Here is a 19,713-nt window from a genome sequence, read left to right as displayed (position 1 = left end):
AGGCAACCCAATGGTTTATAATAATCACCTACGGAAAATTATATTTTCAAGTCCCGAATTAATTTCCTACCCACTGGAGATTATGAAACGACCCTCAGCCAGGATATAAAAATAACTCAGTGGATTGTCTTTTTTTTTTTTCCCAGCAGAGAAATCGTGCTGTTTCTTTTGCTGTTTTCAAAACAAAACAAAGTCCTGGAAATGAGCCAGGGATTACAGGCAGGAGTGGAACAGCAGCAGTGATAATAAGGAAGGAGTGGGCTGCTCGTTTGTACATTTGATCTATCGACTGATCTGTAAAATAATTAAAAGGCTCCTTTCAGGTTGTCTGTTGGAGCATAGCTAAGACTGGAGATGGAGGGCTGTGGTCAGTGGCTGCTAAAATGCTAATCTGCCTCAAGATCAAAGTCTGAAGGTGCCAGCATCCTTTGAGAATTGGAAAGTCTTGGTCTCTGGTCTCTGGCCTCTTTCATGGACTTTTCTCTTTGTCTCTACAGTCCCTGAAATTTCCCTTAGAGTTCGACTTTCCTCACAGGCAGACAGTGAGATAATGATTTGGGTGAAGAAGTTTCCAAGAAAGTATGATAAGCGTATGGAAGAGTGAGACAGAAAGGCAGGCTACTACTGAGGGCACCTGGGCTCAATCCCACTGGGGACTATGATAGGCTTTGTAGAACATAGCTAAGAATAATTCCTGGAGGGCATGAGGAAGTCAAGCTATTTATCTTCTGCTCTTCATCGTTTAACTCCTTGGTGTTTCTGGCCTTCCATATATGAGGACAGAACATGCGCCAGAGGCCAGAAGAAGCCCTCAGGCCAAGAGACACAGGAAGCCACAGCATGAGCTGGAGCCATCTAAAAATGTCCTCTGTAATGGGCAAGAGGACAGCAGGGCACCATCAGGATCTGTTACAGGCTCCTTCTCAGACTATCCCATGAATATGGCATATGCAAGCTCCTATTATCTGTGGCTAGGGTCAGTCTCCTCAGTCCCTTTCTAGGCTTGCTCTGAAACCTTTCTCCAGACATTTCATCCACTTGTGTGGCATCTACAGTTGCTCATCTGTAAAATAGTGTGATGCTAGCTTCCTGTAGGAGGTGCTTTTGATTTGTCTGTCCAGTTTTGTCTTTTCCAAGAGCTACCTTGATCCCCCTCATTATTCTGGGAAATATTGCTTTATCTTCCCTCCAATCACATGGTTTCTTTTGTGTCCCTGCACCCTGGCTATAGGTGATTGTTGGTTCATAGGTGGATACCTCTTCCAGCTGGGTCAATCGGGTCATTTCCCTGGGAATTTGGATTTGAGACCAAGAAAGAGTGCTGAAACATATCAAGCTTGGGAGGTAGAGGTAGAGTTTTTAAACCATTAAATGGACTGAGGCCCAGGGGTAGCTGCTCTGCAGGTAGACAGCAGAGCCATACTAATGTTTAGAGAAGAGGACAGGACAGCAGGTGGGGAAACAGTTCTGAGCATTTCAAGTTCTGGTTCAGTTCTTCCCAGAAGCCTTACAGTTCCTTGCCTATGATTTCTATAAAGCACCTCTTTTTTCTCATAGACATTCAATTTTTTTCACTCACTTCAACGATGGAAAGAACAGATATCCAACTTGAACAAATACTCTTTGTGTAGCTCACTTAGTTCTTCTAATAACCCTATGAGAGGAAATAATTAGCACAATGCTTAGCACATAATCAGACCTCAACAAATGGCAGTCATAATTCTTTGTAAAGATAACACCTTCACTTCTGGTCTCCCTGACTTTACCCCTGACTTTTGGTAGTTTCTTATGAGTGTCTCAGATAGTTCAAACTCCATAAAACTGAATTCACTATCTATGGCATCTAGATCCTTCTGTATAAATGATTGCCACACAACTGGGAGTAGGTCAGAAAACTGGGAGTGTCCTCAACTTTTTCCTCTCTATCATGTCCCAAAACCAATCAATTAACCAAGTTAAGTGTATTCTTCTTGTAAATATTTCCCAAGTACATCCATTTCTTTCTATTGCCTTAGCTACCATCCTCATCCATCTTTTATCATTTCTCTTCCAAATTTCAAGAGAAGTTCCTAGCAGGTCTCACAACCATCAGTCTTTCCCCTTATGATTTGGTAGGCTTTCAAGCTTTACAATGAAATCCTTTATTCAAATGAAATTTTATGCAGAACGCCAATATTTAAAACACCCAAAAGGAAAGCTACTTTGGTTGAAAAAAGGGGAGTGGAAGATAATTGAGCTCCTCCCATCCAGCTTCCTCCTACATACTCTTGTCCCTATTCATTCTATTACACAGAAGATGACACTTGAACAAAGAGGTAAAGGAAGAGAGAGGTTACGCTGTGAAGACATCTGAGAGAGAGCACTGCAGACAATGGTAACAGCCGGTGCAAAGGCTCCAAGGGGGGCTGGGCATATTTGAGGAATAGCCAGGAAGCCGGGTGGCTGGGGCAAATTGAGAAAAAGGGGTGAGACATGGGAGAGCAGTAGAGGTAACAGGGGCACATCACAAAAGGCCGTTTGGGTCATTGAGAGGATTTAGGCTTTTAATCTGTATGAGATGGGGCCTTGGAGGCTGCTGAGCAGAACCTTTTATGTTTAAAGGACCACATGTAGAGAATCGATTGTAGGGATGCGGGATGGGAATGGAGAGATCAGGTGTGATCATTTAGGTGAGATATGGGAGTAGCTCGGACTAAGGACGGTGGTAGAGGAGGTGGTGCAAAAGGGTCAAATTCTGAATGTATTTTGGCAGTAGAATCAACAGTATTTGAGAGGATTGAATATGGGGTATGAGCAAAAGAAAGGTGTCACAAATGGCAACTTTTTGAATTCCCATCAACTGAAGTGAGGAAGGTTGTCGAACAGATTTCCAGGGACATATTAACCATATTGTGGGCAAATTTTGCTCAATACTTTGTTGATGGTCTCTCAGATTTTATTTGGATAAAGACTTGATATGCAATTATCTGAAAAAATTCAGATTGAAGAATAAAAAGCACTTTACAGAATAGTTTAGACTCAGGGTTCATTTTAATAGTAAAAATAGTAAACCCTCATAGCATATGTAAAATGTGTATCAGTGCAACATAAACTTTCAGAGACTTATTTATTACATAAAGGGCAGTCAAAGAAAGGGAAACTGAGACTTCTGGGAAGATGGCCAATGAGAGTAGCTTGATTAGCCCTGCTCCATGGAAAAGTTAGAGAGGGGACAGGAGGGTGACTGAGTCAACAATTTGGGAGTGCAGCTCACCTGGGAGAGCCTTCTGCACCACAAGCAGTAGCCCTGGTTGCAGAGGCCAAGGAATTGAGAGGTAGAGACCTGGAGCCTGGTGCAGAGGTGTGGAGACCCATGGGAGTACATGGACGAGAACATGGGACTAGGAAGTAAGCCAGACCATGTTCCTTGGGTGCACTACCCTCACCAGCGCAGTCCCATGAACTATGACTCACCCCACACCCTACACACTTGAACCCTGTCACTCACTCTCATTCCCTATGCTCCAGGCGCCCCCACCCCACCAGTCCCCAGTGCATGTACCTGCCCCACACCCCCACTCCAAGTGCAGCCCAACCCACCTCTCCTGCACCCCTCCTGAGCACTACCTCCCCCCTCCTTGTTTCCTGCAGGCTGTTGCCAGCGTATAAAGGTTGCAGGCACTACCCTCCAAACCTAGGCTACCCCTGCCCCACCCATAGTGTCGCACAGCCTCACCCTGCCTTCCCTGAGCTCAGTGCATCGGTTTACAGTGCACCCAGGCTCACACATGTGCACAGGCCCCTAATCACATCATACAGCTCTGGGAACCACACTTCACAGCTGTACTAGAAATGCGCACATGCACAGCCCTCAGCCTCACTCCCAGCTTTGAGAAAGTGCCAATCTGCACAACTGGGTCACATCTGCCCCCAATCCACAAAGGTGTAATGCTGATCTGCTGCCACAGCTCTATGCATGTGCACAAAGGGCCCCGTGCCTTAGACCGGTGCACACCAGGGTTGTGCCCCTCAGACCAGTGCACCCACACAGCTATATCCTCCCTGGCTGATGGGCACCCACACTTACAAGCATCAGCGTAACATCCCCAACCTGTGCACATACCTGCCCTAAAACAAATCACTGTACTGAGTGCTCCACCCCGTGCCCTCCTTCCTGCTGTAAAACCATCCCACAAACCCAAGGCCTTAGACTACTGAAGGAAATAAACTCCCAGAGTAAATCAATCAAGATATTTACATGCGACAAAGTCAGTAGAAGATCACTAAGCATATCACAATGCTGATAGATATAGCTCTGCCTAATGACCAAATTAAAACACCAGAGGAGACATAGATATTGGAACAACTAATCAAAGATGCTTATACAACTCTAGTTAATAAAATAAGTAGGAAAGCAAATGACATAAAGGAGATCAAGAAGATAGTAACAGAGAACAAAGAGGAATTTGAAGGAATAAATAGAAAAATAGTGGAAATCACAGAAATTGAAGACTTTGCTGACCAAATAAAAAACATACTAGAGACACACAACATCAGATTTGAACAGACAGAAGAAAAAATAAGTGATATAGAGAACAGAATAATTGACTTTGAAGACTTAAAACAGCAAATGGCAAAAAAGATGGAAAAAATTGAATGGGAACTCAGGGAAATGATAGACAAAACAAAGCCCACAAATATACAAATCATTGGCATCCTAGAAGGAGAAAAGAGGAGTAAAGGGCTAGGAAGAGTAGCTGAGGATAAAATGAGGACAAACTTCCTAACCCTAATAAAGGACATAAATATACAAGTCAAAGAAGCCCAATGAACTCCAAACAGAATAAATCCAAATAGGCCTTTCCCAAGCCATATACTAATCAGTCTGTCAAATGTTGAAGAAAAGCAGAAAATCCTGAAAGTGGCTAGAGGACAACAATTTATTGCATACAAGGGAAATCAAATAAGACTGAGTTCAGTCTACCCAACTAGCACCCCGGAGGCGAGAAGGCAGTGGTATGCTATATTCAAGAACCTGAAAGAAAAAGACTTCCAGCTAAGAATTCTGTACCCAGCCAAATTGTCTTTCAAAATTGAGGGAGAGATTAAAGTTTTCACAGGCAAAGAAGTCCTGAAAGAATTTGTCAACAAGGACCAGACCTACAAAGAAATACTAAAAGGAGTTCTGGTGACTGAAAAAAAAAAAAAAAAACAGGAGAGGGAGTCTGGAGGAGGGTACAGAATTGAAGAGTCCTATTAAGGCTAATTTAAAGAGTACAAGGAGAAAGAGAGAAAAGAACATATAGATCTGACAAATAAAATAAAAATGATAAGATGATAGAATCAAGAAATGCCTTTTCAGTAATAACTCTGAATGTTAACAGACTAAATTTACCAATTAAAAGATATAGATTGGCAGAATGGATTAAGAAATATAGCCATATGCTGTTTATCAGAGACTCATCTTAGATGTAAAGATACAAATAGATTGAAAGTGAAAGGATGGAAAAAGATTTTCCATACAAGCTGTAACCAAAAGAAAGCAGAAGTAGCTATACTAATATTGGGCAAAATAGACTTTAAATGTAAAGGCATCACAGAGACAAAGAAGGACACTATTGTCAATTCACCAAGAAGATATAACAATCATGAATGTTTGTGCCTAAGTTCCAAAGTACATGAGACAGACACTGGCAAAACTGAAGGGAGTGACAGATGTTTCAACAATAATAGTAGGAGACTTCAAAATACCACTCTCCTCTGTAGATAGAACAACCAGACAGAACAGCAACAAGGAAATTGAGAAGTTAAATAACTTGATAAAAGAATTAGGCCTAACAGATATATATTGGTCATTGCACTCCAAAGCACAAGGTTATACATTCTTCTCTAGTGCTCATGGAACATTCTCCAGGATAGATCATATGCTGGGGGCATAAAACAGGTCTTTATAAATTTAAAAATATTGAAATTATTCAAAGCACTTTCTATGATCACAATGGGATGAAGCTGGATCTCAATAACCACCAAAGAATGAGAACATTCACAAATATATGGAGAGTAAATAACACACTCTTAAACAACCAAAGAAGAAATTGCTAGAGAAATCAGCAGCTATCTGAAGATGAATGAAAATGAGAATACAACTTATCAGAACTTATGGGATGTGGCAAAGACTGTGTTGAGAGGTAAACTTATTGCCGTAAATGCCTATATTAAAAAACAAGAAAGAGCGAAAATTGAGGATTTCACAGCAAGCCTGGAGGAACTCAAGAAAGAATAGCAAACTAATCCCAAAGCAAATAGGAGAAGAGAAATAACAAAGATTAAAGCAGAGATAAATGAACGGGAGAGCAAAAGAACAATAGAAAGAATCAATAAAGCCAAAAGCTGGTTCTTTGAGAAACTCTATAAAATTGATGGGCCACTAGCAGGACTGACAAAGAAAAAAAAAGAGGGGATGCAAATAAACAAAATCAGAAATGAGAAGGAGTGTGTTACCATAGACCCTGAAGAAATAAAAGAAATCATAAGAGGATACTATGAAGAACTATATACCAACAAACTGGACAACTTAGATGAAATGGTCAAATTCCTGGAGACACACAAACAAGCTACATTGACTCAGGACAAAGTAGAAGATCTCAACAAACCAATTACAAGTAAAAGATTCAATCAATCATCAAAATCCTCCTACAAATAAAAGCCCAGGGCCAGATAGCTTCACAGGGGAATTTTATCAAACATTACAGAGAGAACTAACACCAATCCTGCTCAAACTTCTCCAAAAAATTGGGGATAAAGGAACTCTACCTAACTCATTTTATGAAGATAATATAATTTTAATACCCAAAGCGGGTAAATATGCTATAAGAAAGGAAAACTACAGGCCAATCTCCCTAATGTATATAAATGCAAAAATTCTCAATAAAATACTAGCAAATCAAATTCAACAGCACATTAAAAGAATTATACACCATATCCAAGTAGGGTTTATACCAGAAATGCAAAGATGGTTCAACATAAGAAAATCAATTAATGTAATATAGCACATAAATAAATCTAAAGGGAAAAATCACATGATCATCTCAATTGATGCTGAAAAAGCAATTGACAAAATTCAACATCCTTTTCTGATAAAAACACTCCAAAAGATAGGAATCAAAGGTAACTACCTCAATATGATAAAGGAAATATATGAAAAACTGATAGCCTGCATTGTACTCAATGGAGAGAGACTGAAAGCCTTCTCCCTAAGATCAAGTACAAGACAAGGATGACCAATGTCACCACTACTATTCAACATTGTGCTAGAAGTTCTAGTTAGAGCAATGAGGCAGGACAAAGAAATAAAATGCATCCAAATTGGAAAGGAAGAAGTAAAACTCTCATTATTTGCAAATGATATCATACTGTACTTGGAAGATCCTGAGGAATCTACAGCAAAGTTCCTTGAGCTAATAAACAAATCCAGCAAGGTTGTGGGATATAAAACTAACATGCAAAAATCAGCAACATTTCTATACACAAGCAGTCGCCTAATTGAGGGGTCAGTTAAGGAAAAAATTCCATTCAAAATAGCAACTAAAACAATCAAATACTTAGCAATGAACTTAACTAGGGACATAAGGGATTGTACAAAGAAAACTACATAACATTGCTAAAGGAAATTAAAGGATATCTAAGTAGGTAGGAAGACATTCCCTGCTCACAGATAAGAAGGTTAAATATAGTTAAGATATCTATTCTCCCCAAATTGATTTACAGATTCAACAAGTACCAGTCAAAATTCCAACAATGTACTTTGAAGATTTGGAAAAGCTAACTACCAAATTCATCTGAAAGGGAAAGAGACCCCAAATAGCTAAAAAACATACTAAAAAAGAAGAACAAAGTGGGAGGATTAACACTCCCAGACTTTAAAACCTATTATAAAGCCACAGTGGTCCAAACAGCATAGTACTGGTACAAAGACAGAAGCATTGACCAACGTAATTGAATCGAGGGTACAGAAATAAATAGACCACCAAGTCTATGGTCAACTGATTTTTGACAAGGCCCCCAAATCCTCTGAACTGGGACAAAATAGTCTTTTCAATAATTGGGCATGGAAGAACTGGATATCAATAGCCAAGGGAATGAAAGAGGACCCTTATCTTATACACTACACAAAAATTAACTCAAAGTGAATCAAACACCTAAATATAAGAACTAGCACCATAAAGGTTCTGGAAGAAAATGTACGGTAGCTTCCTAAACTTTATACCCAAAGCATAAGCAACAAAAGAAAAAATAGATAAATGGGAACTCCTCAAAATCAAATGCTTCTGCACCTCAAAAGACTTTGTCAAAAAAGTGAAGAGGCAGCCAACTCAATGGGAGAAAATATTTGGAAATCATGTATCAGACAAAAGCTTAATTTCTTGTATATACAAAGAAATCATATAACTCAACAACAAAAGAACAAGCAATCCAATTATAAAATGGGCTAAAGATATGAATAGGCAATTTTCTGAAGAGCAAATACAGAGGCTCAAAAGCACATGAAGAGATGCTCATTTTCATTGGCTATAAGGGAAATGCAGATCAAGACTACAATGAGATATCACCTCATTATAAGAATGGCTGTTATTAAACAAACAGGAAATTATAAATGTTGGAGAGGACGTGGAGAAACTGGGACACTTATGCACTGCTGGTGGGAATGTATACTGGTGCAGTCACTATGGAATACTGTTCGTCGGTTTCTTAGGAAACTAAATATGGAGTTGCTCTATGACCCAGCAATAGCACTACTTGGTATATACCCAGAAGAGCTGAAAGCAATGACACAAACAGACATTTGCACTCTGATGTTCATAGCAGCATTATTCACAATCACCAAAAGATGGTGTGTTAGTTAGATTCAGTTGTCAACTTGGCCAGGTGAGCATACTTAGTTCTGTTGCTGCGGACACAAGCCAATGGTAGGTGAACCTCATCTGTTGCTAATTACATCTGCAGTTGGCTAGGAGGCGTGTCTGCTGCAATGAGTGACGTTTGACTTGATTGGCTGGTGCTTAAATGAGAGAACACAATGTAGCACAGCCAAGCAGTTGGGCATTCCTCATCTCAGCACTAGCAGCTCAGCCCAGGCCTTTGGAGATGCAGAAAGAAGTCACCCCAGGGAAAGTTGTTGGAACCCAGGGGCCTGGAGAGAAGACCAGCAGAGACCATCCTGTGCCTTCCACGTAAGAAAGAACCTCAGTGGAAAGTTAGCTGCCTTTCCTCTGAAGAACCAACAAAATAAATCCCCTTTTATTAAAAGCCAATCCGTCTCTGGTGTGTTGCATTCTGGCAGCTAGCAAACTAGAACAGATTTGGTACTGGAGAGTGGGGTGCTGCTGCGGTTTGCAAATACCAGATATGTTGGAACAGTTTTTGAATGGCTAAAGGGAAGATTTTGGAGGAACCGTGAAAAGAATGATGGAGAAGTCCTGGAGGGTTTGAAGAGACTGTTGGTGTAAATGGAACCACTGCCAATCTTGGCAAAGGAGGACACAAAAGGGAAAAATTGAAGTTTGCAGAGTAAGAACCATGGAAGCTCGGGTCTGAAGCCAAGAAACCTCAGCCAGGAGAGTGGACCCACCCATATACATGGAGAGGGTGAGTTTACCCTGAAGGGCGAGGATGAGTCTCCCCTCTCATTGCAGTCGAAGAGTTGTGCAGCCTCAGGCCTTGGAAAAGGCATAGCACGCTCCTTGGGGGACTGGGAGAGCCTGGCTGCCACCATGTGGAGGGGTTGAGCATGTGCCCCAGAAATGGCAGAGAGCCCAGGGGTGGCCCTGATGCCTGGAGAGAGTGGAGCCAAGAGGTGGTCTCCTCGATGTTCCCCGAGGTTGATTTGGAAAGAGGCCGGCCATTGCATAGGCCCTTGGAAGGGGTGGGACTGCCACTTTCTATAGCCGAAGGATGAATGACTTTCAGACTTTGAAATCCCACGGCGCTTTCCCTGCAGGTTTTACATCTGTGTTTCTTCCAATTTCTCCCTATGGAAATGAAAATTTATATCCTGTGAATATCCTCCTTTGCTTATTGGCACCGGACTTGTTTTGAGATTCACAGGTCCACAGCAAGAGAATTTTTCACATCTGTGTAAGCTGATGCTTCAAGTTGCCAAGTTGACAAGGGGTGGACATGTGTTAGTTAGATTCAGTTGTCAACTTGGCCAGGTGAGCATACTTAGTTCTGTTGCTGCGGACACAAGCCAATGGTACGTGAACCTCATCTGTTGCTAATTACATCTGCAGTCGGCTAGGAGGCGTGTCTGCTGCAATGAGTGACGTTTGACTTAATTGGCTGGTGCTTAAATGAGAGAACGCAATGTAGCACAGCCAAGCAGCTCAGCATTCCTCATCTCAGCACTAGCAGCTCAGCCCAGGCCTTTGGAGATGCAGAAAGAAGTCACCCCGGGGAAAGTTGTTGGAACCCAGGGGCCTGGAGAGAAGACCAGCAGAGACCATCCTGTGCCTTTCACATAAGAAAGAACCTCAGTGGAAAGTTAGCTGCCTTTCCTCTGAAGAACCAACAAAATAAATCCCCTTTTATTAAAAGCCAATCCATCTCTGGTGTGTCGCATTCCGGCAGCTAGCAAACTAGAACAGATGGAAACAAACCAAATTCTCATCAACAGATGACTGGATCAACAAAATGTGGTATATTCTTACGATGGAATGTTATGCAGCAGTAAGACAAAATGATGTCCTGAGGCACATGACAAGATGGATGAGCCTTGAGGACATAACGCTGAGCAAAACTAGCCAGACACAAAAGGACAGATACTGTATGATTCCACTTTTATGACCAGCATAAAGGTGTAATCAGAGGCTAATGATACAGAATATAGGGGACTTAGAGATACATAGAAGCTAGAGATGGGTGAACAGTTAGCTAATGAGGTTGAACTCCAATGTGAGGGAATAGATAGGAATGAAGGTGGTTCTCTAGTGGATCTAGAAGTAATATTACCACATTGAAGATGAACAAGATTGAAAGGGGTTGTATAGACCTACTGACTCACACTAGAAATATGAATGAATTCTCATAAGAATTATTTCAAAGGTATGATTCTTTGAATCATATAAGGAGTGTTTAAGTCCAGGGTACAGAGGGAAAACTGCTATTGCCTGCTATGAGCTATGTTCCAAAGGAAACCATCAGCACTACCACAGCAACAGCAGAGGTAAATAATGGGGTGAGGGACAAGAGTTAAGAGGGGGGTTAGATTTCCTAGTTGGTGAGGGTGTGTTTATTGGTTTTCTGTGTCTTGGAAACAAAGAAATTATTTAAAATTGAGATTGTTGATGGACTGTGGACTTTGGACCCTCTACATGATGCCCAATGAATGCCAGTGGCTGCAGGATGCACTGACAGAGAAGTAGATTGGTGAACGATGGTGTATACTTATGAATGAAGGTTATCCTGCTACAAAAAGGAACAATGTCGTGAAGCATGCAATGAACATTTGGGACATTTGGTGAGACAAAATAAGCGAGGAACAAAAAACAACAACGGTGTGGTCACCTTTAGAAAATGCTTATAAGAAAACTGGGGCCTAGATTGTAAGCTTTTAGAGCAGACACATTAAGTACAGAGTGGTGGTTATTATTTATGGACTTTGAGAGGCTGTTTTACATACATAACCTGGTATTTAGAGATAAGAATGAAGCCAAACAGGTTGGGGTTAAAGTAATTCAGAACATAAGGGTAAGAAAGACAGTGTCTATATTTTAGAACCACACATACTCTTTGAGACCAATGGAAGAAAGTTTTATTCGATCTAGAGCTGAAATTTTCTGTAGTGTACAATTTAATTCAACCTATCTGTATAGCTCATTTGAACAACTGAAACACAAGGAGCACAGAATAAGAAAGAAGTCCTTGAATCCTATATAGATTATTGAAATGCCTGGAAACATCCTAGAGTATATTAAGTGGATAATAAAAATGTATTGGCAAAGTCCCCTAAGGGAGGGGAGAAAAAATATGGAACTATTAAACCTTACCATCAGGGAATCCCTTGATACTGTGTCAAACTTTAGGGATACCCAAGTCAATAGGCCATGTCCTCGATCATGAGGCTTACTCTTGTGAAGCTTTTGTAGGTAGCGGAGAAGCTTAGACTACCTACAGGCATGCCTAAGAGTTACTTCTGGAGGACCTTTGTTGTTGCTCAAATGTGGCCTCAGTCTCTCTAAGCCCAACTCTGCAAGTGAAATCATGGCCCTCCTCCCTACTTGGGACATGATATCCAGGGGTGAAAGTCTCCCTGGCAATGTGGGAGAGGACTCCCAGGGATGAATCCAGACCTGGCACCATGAGATCAACAATTACATTCTGACCAAAAGGGTGAAAAGAAGTGTAATTAATAAAGTAGCAGTCATAGAGAGAGTTCAAATAGAGTCGAGAGGCTACTCTGGGGGTAACTCTTATGCAAGCTTCAGGTAGACCTTGTTACCTATCATAACCTGCCAACCCCCAACCAGGACCATTCCAGCCAATCCTAAAGAATACATGGGGCAATATATAAGATTCCACAAGTGTTCTAGGCACTAGAGTAACTTTCCGGAAACCTAAAACCTCCAGATGGATCCCTGGTCCAGATAAGTCCTGAAACCTAGCCCAGCCTCTCCAGAACATCAGATAGTTCCATCTCCCTACCCCATATTAGTGACAGAGCCTTCCCATATAAAAGAATTTAGAATTACCATAGCTCAAACAACCCCAAAGAGAGGTATGGAAAGATCAAAGGTGATGGTGGAATTATACATAGAAGATAGGACTTAGCAAATGAATATGAATGCTGAATCATTAAACTGATATCTCCTTTAGTCTCCAGTATTTTAGAGAGGCCAGGAGAAAAACCTAAAATTATGAAATTGTAACCCATGTCAAAGTCTGAAATACGTTCTATAGCTAATTGTGGTGCTGTGCTTTGAAATTTATAGCTTTTTTGAATATATGTTATTGTTCACAAAAAGGAAGGAAGAAGAAAAAAGAAAGTGAAACTGGGGGCGAGGGACTTATGGTAGGAACTGCGGGCTTCACTGCTTCAGTATACAGTGACCATAGCAGGCAGTCCCACGATACTCTTCCACTCTGGAATGTTCTGCCCTTTATACTCCACAGGAGTGTGTATGCCACAGGTGACTTCCATGCATCAGAGAAGAACCTTTTCAGGAGTTTAGGAAGAGAAGGTCTTGTGGTCCAGGTGACCAGAAATGGGACCTTCTGTCCATTGGAAATGTTGAATTTAAAACTATTATTGTTTCTTTTAAAAATGTGGAATAATTTATTGTATTGAATTTATAGAACCCCATATCCAATGTCTAATGCATAAGCATAACAAATGCTTCATATATGAGAAGAATAACTGAGTGAATATTGCAAGAAAAGTACATGTAGAAAAAGTTGCTATAGTCCATGCCAATTTTATCTGCTTAACTGATCTTTATTTAGATGGGACTACTGGCCACTTTAGTTCACTTTCCCTGATTAACTGGCATAATTATGTATCCCTCTCTGCTTGGCTTTCCAACTGTACATATTTGGGAATACAGCGAGTAACAGAAAACCTAACTACAGCAACTTAATTTGGAGGAGAGCAGTCCAAGGAGCATGCAAAAACTCCATGTGCCTTCAGCACCCAGGCTCTTCATATTTTTCTGTTCTACCAATTTTTGCAGGTTGACTTTCATCCTTAAGGGAATTGCCTCATATTTGCAAGATGACAGCTAGACTTGCAGCGATGGCAGTAGCAAATAGGAAGAAGAGACAAAAGAAAACAGTAAGCACACACAGTCCCTTTATTAGGAAAGAAAAAGTTTTTCCAGAAACTTTGAAGCAGATTTCATGTTAGGTCTCATTAGTCATGTGACTGGAGCCTGCTGGAAAAGGGTTGTTTTTAGCAGATCATTTTGCTGCCCCTAAGAAAACCGAGGTTCTGCTGTTAAATAAACTGAAAGAAATAGATATTGGGTAAGCAACCAATAGATCTGTTAAAGCAAATGAACTGTAAAGTCCATGGACACTGAGTTCATGTTTTTTTTCTACATTGGTCTTTATTGAGAACCCCAAGTTGCCATAGAAGAGAACTAAAAGCGTATCGGTTGATTGCTCCCAGTAACAGCAGTTATCAGGAGCCAGAGATTGTGTCCAAGATTACAAATCCAGAGAAGTTTGTCACTTTGATCCCTGGTACTTTCACTAACAACCAGACCTTCACCTTGAGATGGAACCACTGTGCTACTGCCAAAGAGAGCTACATGGCTCGTTAAGGGCTCCTTTTAGCTGCCAAGACTCATCATCAAACTATCCTTGACAAATTTTAATTTTAGTAGAAGTAATTGGCCTAATATGAATCAGACTGATGGCCAGCTTTCAGAACAGCCTTTAATGGTCTGTAATATCTATGCTACCCAGGGGATTCAAGATGACATCGCCAAAGATAATTATTACAGGATGTAGGAGCTAATAGTGACTGCTAATTAAAGGTCTTGTTTCACGTATATTTCCTGCTTAAAGGAAGGAGATAGGGAGCTTCAGAGAGAAGTTATAGGCTTCTGGGAAAGGTAACTTCCTTTTATAATTAGGATGATGTCAGGATTTTAACTTATTTCTTCAAGTTTCTACTCAGATGTGCTATGTGCTTAGTGCTGGGGCAAATTCCATGAATAAGAAAGGTATAAATACCAAAACAGCATGAGAGAAACTTATAGGTTATTTAAAGAAAAAAGGATTAGAAGGAAAGACTAAAATGAGAAGTAGGATATTATATCATTAAAAGCAGTTTGGGGGCAAAAGAGACCTGGAAGCAAATTCCAGCCCTGCCACTTACTGTTTATAGGATCTTAGGTAACTTATTACAAACCCCATGAAGTTAATCTCCTAATCTAGGAATGGGAGGCAATAATAAGTATCTTTACAGAGTCAAGGTAAGAGTTAACATGATATAATGTAAAGCACGTAGTACAGAGCTTGGCAAATATAGAAACTATTAAAGACACTTGTTTGGCAGAGCATGTCACTAGGTGGGCCAGTGCTCAAGCTGCCAGGACTGCCCACAGCCTTTTTCTCTTCACCAACACATGCGTTGAATATGTGGGGATACTGGGCTATAACTGGGGAGGCCGGGTGAAGATTGTTGTTAGTGTTGGAACAGGCTAACAAGGATAAATGAAAGGAGCATCTTATGTGCCCTGCCCAGCCTCTGCACCAGGGGTAAAATGCATCACTATAGAAGTAGGACCAGAAGCCAAAGAAGTGGCAGACGTCTTTACGAGTTGGGCTCCAAAGTCACTCTGCTGTGTTCACAGACCGCAGAGAACGGCCTGAGCTGGAGGGAGGGCCATTCTCTCCACCCTGTATGTTTAGCAACTTTGGAAATTAGGAAGCAGTGTGCTTGGCATAGGCATTGACAGGGGGCACCTAGCAATGGACAGGCAGAGAATTTGGCCAATGCTGCTTTCTGAAGTGGCTAACCCAGATGTGTGGCTCATGAGACTCTCCTTGGGGGCCCCTTAGAAAGACCTGGAGGTGGTGCTGGAAAGGGGAAGCCCCTTGTTCGTGACTCAGCAAGTGGAAAGACTTGAACCATTATAGTTTGAACTTAAATGTAACTGTGGTCAGCATTCATATCCATAGGCTAGTGTAGCCAGATGGCGTTGCGATTCTACTTCAAATTGACCACTAGACAATCAGTTTTCAGAGTGAGAGTATTTCATTTTCTTCAGATGAGAAAATGTATGTTTGAATTACATAGCATGGCATCCGGAACATAGTATTGTTTAAAAGCATGCCCTTCCTCCCTCAGATTCATGTGTCAAATTTCAGTGAAGGTAAAGAATACTATGTCTTAGAAAACCCAGGCAAATGTTTATTCATTTATGGGCTCATTCAGAAGAAATATATTGACTGTCTATTGTATATATGTATGAGTGTGCATTCACATGTACATGATGTGTAAGCACACATACAAGCATCGCATGCATGCTCAGAATCTTGATCACAGAGGAGCACAGTTGAATGGCATGTTCCTGCATCTCAGAGCATAGACTCCAAAGAAGAGTTCTGTGGGTACCCCAGTAGGGACAGTTCAAGGCAGAGGCTGCTAATAGCTGTAACAGAGGGACAAACCAAACACAATGAGTGTACAGAATGAGGCTTTTGGGGCAGGAGGCAATTGAGCTGAGTTTTGAAGAGCTCTACTGCTACAAGTTGAGACCTGGGGAATTAATCACCCCAATTAGAGGGAACAGCGAGAACATGCAGCATATTTTAAGGAACTGGAAACAATTCTTTTTGCCTGCAACCTCATTGGTTGGAAAGGAGAGGAGAGGCCATCAGAAGAGCAGGAGGCTGAGATGCAAGTATAGAAGTCCTCAAATGCTATCCTGGAAGGGCGAAAAAAGGAGGCCAGATTTGTAAAGTTGCAGGTGGTACTCTTTGAGGAAGTATGGCCATGGGATTCTTGGACTTTACTAAAACACAGATACCATAGATAGGCATGTTAATTTGCTTTTGGGGAGGACTTAGGCAAAAGTTTCTAACTTCCTGTGCCTGGAACTGGTGGTTCCTGTGCCTGATACTGGTGGCTTACGAGCTTGGCAATTTTTCTACTTTTTTAAGGAGCAAAGTTTCATGTTTGTTTGGTTTTTCCCCTCAGTCACTCCTAATGACCTTCTTCATGTTGTGAAAATATCACTGGGTGGGGAATGGGAGGGTTCAGTAGTTCCATAAAATGCCAGAATCTGCCCACCCTGGCTTCTTGTGCTCCCCAACTCCTAACTAATGTTTTACGAGATGCACCAGGCATGGACAGCAGGCAAAAATGTGCTGGGAATTTGAAGCACAGAATTGCTGCTGCCTGAAAAGTCAGTAAATCACATGCCTGCCTCCTCCTCTCCACCAAGCAGATTTTCTTTCAAATGAAGTGCATGACCAGTGTCCAAAAGGGAGCCTCTCAATACATAACAACTTCGTGGAAGACTGTGGCTAATTGATCAGCCAAGGACTGTCACCCCCAGTGGCTCTGCAGCCTGAACAGCCGACCTACCCGTTCAGAGCAATAACAGCCACCCCATTAGCATTCCTCTCCCTTCATCTCCTTCACTTGAACCAAAGCTGGCATCATAAGACGAGTTATGAACCAATGATTTGGTTCATGAATTTTTTATTTCCTTCTTGCTCTTAACTTAGAACTGTCAGGTGCTCTTCTTCTTCCTCCAGGGCCCATTTTCCTGTGACAGCTCTTCCAGACCAAGATTCAGAGACTCTGGTGACAGAAGGCCCACCTTGAGAAATGGGATTGTCCATGGCTGCCCCATGGCTGAATGATGGCCAGGGAGACAGCCTCTTGGCACAATACACAATGGGGTCAGGGAGGGATGGAGAAGCTCTGAAGTGGTGCCATGACCCTCTTTGTGGACTGCTCAGGGCTGGGTGTTTAGCCTCACAAACGGCCACAGATGTTCTTTTTCATGGAGCATGCCCAGGGAGTCCCCTGCTGATAATTAGGTTCCCGCTGTAGCTGCTAAAGCCCATTTACCCGCCATTAGTGAGGAACTGCTCTGCTTCAATTACCTCTTCCCTGCCCCAATAAAGTGCATTTTGGCAGCTCTGAACTCAAGCACACACTCTCTTTCATGGAGTAGCTCCAATTTCTATGCACAGTGATTTCATTATGGCAAAATATTTTATTTCTGATTAACCTAAAATAGTCTTTAAGTCTCTCGGTGTGTTGAGAGACCTTGGGGAAGTCAATGAATGGGTAGGTGGGCGATTTTGGGCAAGAAATACAATCTCGGGATGGGGGTTTGAACAAGTGTTCTTTAAAGCTCCATCCCAATATTTAAATTCCTTCTCACACATTCCCTTCTATTAGTAGAGACACAACTGTTTTTTTTTGCTCACAAAATACATGTAGGAGGTAAAGTCTGTGCCCACCTGTACCCCTCTGGTGTTTAACTTTGTAGTGCAGGCCTCCGACTGCCGAAGGGCTTTCTCTGGAGGCCAGAGTTCATTCTTGCACTTAATCAGACCTGAAGGGCAAGATAATCAATGTATCCTGGAGGAACCCACAGGGAAGGCTGATTTGAGTGGTGTAGAAATACTCTGGTCACTTTACTCCTAGGGTTTGCTAACTCTGAGGGATGTATTCTTCCCCAGAGGGACTGAGCGCCAGTTCCCCACAGTGGTAATTAGCTCAATAACTCACCTTTTATTAGTTACTCCCTTCTTCTCACTTCCAGTCATTTCCTAACCACCTAATTTATTTTTCTTACTTGCATTGTCTGGGATCAGCTTCCAAATAAATTTATTACTCTGGAATCCTTGTTTCAGGATCTGGTTCTGGGAGAAGCAGAGAGAAAAAAAAAATCCAGTAAGAAAGCACAGTATTGGAGTTAAAATTACTGAATTCCAGGCTAACACTGTATACCAGGCATCAAACAGATCCTGATAGAAAGTAATTCTAGCATTGGTCTCAAGGTTCAGCAAATTATATGCAAAGTCTTCCTAAAACCTCTTAGAAATTTACATTACAGTTTGAGGAGCTCTTTAGCCTAAAGGCAGTTAGCTGTTTGACTCCAGTTACTGAGATGAAAGGGATGGATTCCTCACAACCCAGCAGACCTGAACATTCAAATGACCAGGGCAGATGGGCTGTGATTGGGAATGTTTGACAGCCCAGGCAGATTGACTGGCTGAGATCAACCAGTGGTTTAAATTTAATCACTTGTTTTTACTTCTCTAACCCATGTATTAAGGGTCTACTAAGTGTGTTGCTCTATGCAGATCAAGGAGGAATGGGAGAGATGAAGAACCTGCTGCCAAAGGCTTATGAACTGGGTGAGTGGGTGGGGTTTAGTTTGCTAAAGCTGCTGGAACACAATACACCAGAAAATGGGATGGCTTTTAAAAAGGGAATTTATTAAGTTGCAAGTTTACAGTTTTAAGGCTGTGAAAATGTCCAAGTTAAGTCACTGAGGGAAATATACCTTAACTTCAAAGAAAGGGCCAATGAAATTCAGGGTTTCCTATCAGCTGGGAGGGCACAAGGCAATTTTGGCTAGCTTTCTCTTCTCATTTCATAAGGCTTCCCCAGGGATATTTTCCTTCTGCTCTAAAGGTCTCTGGCTATGTAGGCTCTGTTGATTCTAAGCTTTTTCCAAAAGGGTTCCCTTTTAAAGGACTCTGATAAGTAACCCCATCTTGAATGGCTAGAGATACATCTTCATGTAAACCAACTAATCAAAAGTTGTCACCCACAACTGGAGTATCACATCTCTATGGAAACAATAAAAAAGATCCCATCCAGCAACATTGAATAAGGATTAAAGAACATGGCTTTTCTGGGGTACATGATTGCTTCAAACCAACTCAGGGAGCAAAAGACTAAACTAACAGTCAGAAGACAGGTCTTGCATATTCTCTACTGTGTGACTTTAGACAGTTGCTTCCCCTCTCTTGGTCATGGTTTTCCCATATGAAAAATAAAAATAGAGCACTAGATAATCTCTAAGAGCTCTTTCAGCTCTGATATTTTCTGATTTTTGTTTTCTAAAACCTGCATTTCTCAACAACATTTTGTACAGTCTGCTTTCAAAGATGAGGTTTTGGCATAAAGTTAATAATGCAGAAAAAGAAATGTTCTACTTATACTCTATGTTGTCAAAATCAAGTTTCCACAACTCTGGA

General features: G+C 41.4%; 1 long non-coding RNA gene across 1 annotated transcript in view; it reads left to right on the top strand.

Annotated features, from left to right (window-relative positions):
* Nucleotides 1–18,864, top strand: part of LOC143660270 (uncharacterized) — a 37,181-nt gene extending 18,317 nt beyond the window's left edge. Inside the window, exons 2-3 of the long non-coding RNA XR_013163907.1 lie at nucleotides 13,704–13,804; nucleotides 18,783–18,864. This is a non-coding gene — a long non-coding RNA (uncharacterized LOC143660270). The remainder of the gene's footprint in view (nucleotides 1–13,703; nucleotides 13,805–18,782) is intronic.
* Nucleotides 18,865–19,713: the final 849 nt, after the last annotated feature.

The sequence above is a fragment of the Tamandua tetradactyla genome, chromosome 16, assembly GCF_023851605.1.
Source record: "Tamandua tetradactyla isolate mTamTet1 chromosome 16, mTamTet1.pri, whole genome shotgun sequence".
Classification (NCBI taxonomy): domain Eukaryota; kingdom Metazoa; phylum Chordata; class Mammalia; order Pilosa; family Myrmecophagidae; genus Tamandua; species Tamandua tetradactyla.
The sequence above is the reverse complement of the archived record's forward strand: the minus strand, read 5'-3'. Positions and strand labels throughout refer to the sequence as shown.